Source organism: Palaemon carinicauda, unplaced genomic scaffold, assembly GCF_036898095.1.
Source record: "Palaemon carinicauda isolate YSFRI2023 unplaced genomic scaffold, ASM3689809v2 scaffold3783, whole genome shotgun sequence".
NCBI lineage: Eukaryota > Metazoa > Arthropoda > Malacostraca > Decapoda > Palaemonidae > Palaemon > Palaemon carinicauda.
In genome coordinates, this window is record NW_027171460.1 from 1 (window position 1) to 4,144 (window position 4,144).

General features: G+C 29.6%; 1 pseudogene; it reads left to right on the top strand.

Moving 5' to 3' along the window:
- The first annotated feature begins 2,580 nt into the window (after positions 1–2,580).
- On the top strand, positions 2,581–3,568 carry LOC137636751 (large ribosomal subunit protein uL5-like; annotated as a pseudogene).
- The last annotated feature ends 576 nt before the right edge of the window (positions 3,569–4,144 follow it).

Below are 4,144 nucleotides of genomic sequence, written 5' to 3' on the forward strand. Positions count from 1 at the left end.
ACCCCAACCCCAACCCCAACCCCAACCCCAACCCCAACCCCAACCCCAACCCCAACCCCAACCCCAACCCCAACCCCAACCCCAACCCCAACCCCAACCCCAACCCCAACCCCTGGAAAATTAATGTAAATATATTTGATTGCGTTTTTAGTTTTACAGTTTAGTTTTTAAGTAAAAAAAGAATAAGAAAAAAACAATGATAATTTTTGGGAAAGTGAATATTTGAAGTCTTTGAAAGATTTCAAAGAAACATAAAAATTAAATATGATTCGAAAAAAATAAATTGACGTTTAAAAAAAAGAAATTGAATATTATGAATACTTGCAACAAATATAAAAGAACTTTTCATAAGATTAATTTTAAAAGTTTTTAAATGAATTTTGTTTAAAGAATAAATTGGACTTTTAAATATACCAAAAAATTTTTAAATAGAAATATAATAAAACAGTAGAAAATAATTAAGAAAAAAATAAAAAAGAAACAATAAAAAGTCTTATAACAAAACTTAATCCTGAAATTATATAAGTATAATAAGAACTATAATAAGAATCTTCTTCTTCTTCTGAATATGACTCATTAGAAAATGATATAATTTCTGATGATGATGATGATGATAATAATGATGGTGAAGAATAAAACTTTTTTAATTCAGTCTTCAAAATTTGATCGTATTAAAACTCTTCTTTATTTACTATTTTTGTACTTTAAACTCTCTATTTAAAAATTAATTATAAAAAGAATAAGTTGATTTTATAATGTATTTGAAAAAGGTTCCAAGAAAGTCTTTCGGTCACGGAGTTGTTTAAAAGAAATATGACTTTCGTGACGACCCCGAAATAAACCCCGACTTCTTTTAAAACGCTAGAGACATGGGTCATAATTTAACTGTAGACCCTAAAGACTTTACATGGCCAGTCAACGCACGAAACATCAAACAAAACTCATCAGTTTTTGATTAGTTGCCTCAATATAATTTTAGTGACCTTACTAAGAACCCGATTCATGTAAAGAAAACTGTATGGTGTGAGAAACCTCCTTTGCCAGTTTTTAATTTGCAAGAAGATATGGAGCATGAAAGAGACTTCGAAAGTGAAGATGCTGATTATATTCATTAAGGAATTTCCGCTTAACATTTCCGTAAAAATGGACCTATGTTGCCCTGGCTTATGCTTGGTGCCTTACCTATATTTTTCATTTGGATTTAAATGTGTTGGCAAAAAGTAATCATATATTTAGATTCCAGACAAAGAACATTATAGACTGAACAGACCACCTCCTTTAAATTTCCCTGATGAGTTGGATACAGATGACTCGATAAGTGTGCAAGATTATAAATCACCTGAAGCTCTCAGACTCATCGAAATGGGCGTCATCGAACCTCAACTTCATTTCGATATTGTCGATGGAAAAAAAGTCATCAAAAAAAGCGCAGGCATCAACCAGCCAATGCACCTTTGGTGATTCAATTATTCCTTATTTACTTTATATAAAAGTGAAGTTAAATTTAAAGCAAAGTTTAGGTGTTTAATTAGATTATAATGCCTTTTTAAACAGCAGACAACCCAGTGAAGAGTAGTTATGAGCCTGAGAACTTTTACTATTGTAAAACTTCGAGTAAAAAGTACTATAATCCATTTGGAATACTAGGCTTTATGAACATGTTAAACATCTCATCAATTATGCCTACTTATGGAACTCGAACTAAGTTCCCTGTTATCAATGCTCGTCCTAATTTTGGAGATATCATGGACAACTTTAATATTGCTGATTGTTCAGTTGTGCTTTTTACATGGTTGTTTGTGGGAACTATCTTCAGCAAACAAATGGCCAATAGTCTTGGACCCCAAACTAGAGTATAAGTTCAAAATATGACTTTCCGGTATTGGCATAAGTTCATGTTTGGACTCGGCGTATTGCTCGGTTTTCATAATTGTAGAGCTAGACTTCAAGGAACTGTTTATAATGGACTCGAATGGACTCGTAAAGAAGAATAAATTCGCAAATTCGATTTCACTTCTGATATTGAAGCCTCTACTTTATGGAAATTCTTCAAATCATGAATACATTTTATCTTCAATTCTCATTTTATTTTTATTTATTAAATTGTTAATTTTGATTAATTAATAAAAAATATAAAGAAAGATAAAAAAAATTTCAATTTGAAACTTTTTAATTGAATTCTTTTCTTATAAAAATAATTTAAGTCTTTATAATGAATATATTTAAAATTTAAATATAATTTCTTTTCTTTCATTTTTTTATTAATCAACTTGTTAATTTTCTTTACTTAAAAAGACATATAATTAAAAACAAATTCGCAAGTTCAATTTCAACTACTTAATTGTATTCTTAAGCTTGTTGAAAATATATAAGTCAAAAATAAAATTCTTTTTGTAATTAAAAAAATAATTTATAAATAGGGAAATAATTAAAAGAAATTATTTTCATGATTTGAGTGGAGTTTTGAGTTTGTTATGAAAATAATTATTTTTTACTAATTTTAAAAATTTAATTACAGATTTAAAAATTGATTATATAAATTTGAGAAAGTATCGTTATAATACATTATAAGAGAATATAATAAAATGGCAAGCAAACCTACTGGTAACCAGAAGAAGAGCGAAGTTATGAGAGAGATCAAACTCAAGAAACTTGTCATCAATTGTTGCGTTGGAGAATCCGGCGACAAACTGGCCAAAGCCGCCAAAGTCTTGGTAAACTATCCTCATCATTATCAAATACTTCACGCTTCCACATTCATTTTCCGCCGTCTTCTTATTTCATGTTTTCTTATTGCTACTGTCTTAACTTATAACACTTGCTTACTACTTTTAACCCTTTTTTACTACTCAAGCTTTAGCTCTCTTGTTAAAAAAACTTATTCAATATTAAACCATGTTTTTTAAGTCTTATACTATTGAGTTTAATTGACTTATTATGCTAAAATTCTTTTTTAAGAGCCTAATTAAATATTAAGTTTAGTTTTAAGGTCTAATAACTGTTGAATCTTATTAGGTTTCAGACTTTATTAACTCTATTACTCTGAGTAGTTTGATTTATTTTGATACATTATTGATGAAAATATTTTTCAGAACTTGATTGCGGAATATGTTTGATATTGAAGTTTTCTATTAAATATTTGATTCTAACTTTTATTCAGAAAGATTTGACAGGTCAAGAGCCCTGTTACTCAAAAGCACGTTTCACAGTGCGTAGTTTCGGCATAAAGAGAAATGAAAAGATTGCTACTTACGTGACAGTACGTGGTGAAAAAGCTGTGGACATTTTAGAAAGAGGTTTAAGAGTTAAGGAGCTTTAATTGAGAAAGAAAAACTTCAGTGCTTCTGGAAACTTCGGTTTTGGTATCAATGAACACATTGATTTAGGACTCAAATATGACCCTTACACTGGTATCTTCGGAATGGATTTCTATGCCATCTTAGAAAGACCCGGATACAGAGTACAAAGAAGAAAGAGGAAAAATGGCAAAATCGGTACCCAACACAGAATCAGCCAGCAAGAGTCCATCGACTGGTTCAAACAGTAGTTCGACGGAGAAGTGTTCTGATCAAAATACAATTTATTTTATATGTAAATCTATATAATTGTTGTTTTATAATTGGAGAGAATTATAATTAGACGAAATAATTTAAATATCAATTCGTCGGAGAATTTATTCTAATAAAAATAAATTAATTTTATAAAATATAGATTATTTTTGTAAAGCAAATTATCAATAGACGAAATATTGGTTTTTCTGTACGTTGTTGCGATATTTGAGTCCGATTTTTACATTGAGATTTCTAAAATTTTTAGAGTCTTTAGTGATTTTGATTTTTCCGCGTAAGTTTTCGTTTTGTTCTACTTATATTGGTTCTTTTAAATAAAAGAGAGTTTATTTCCAATGAGTATCAGGACTCATTGGGCCAGTGCTGAGAGAAACCGGGTTTGAACCATGAGTGAAAGAAACATCGAACCAAAGAGCAAGAGCATGAACTAATTCACTACGAGTAATTTTCAAATTGAAAGAACGATTAACATAAACATCATTTTTCTGAGCAGTTTTTAGGTCGACTTAAACAAGTTTACAGACACTAGCTATGATTTATCTATTATCAAAGACTTCAATAAGAGGTTCTTTAAG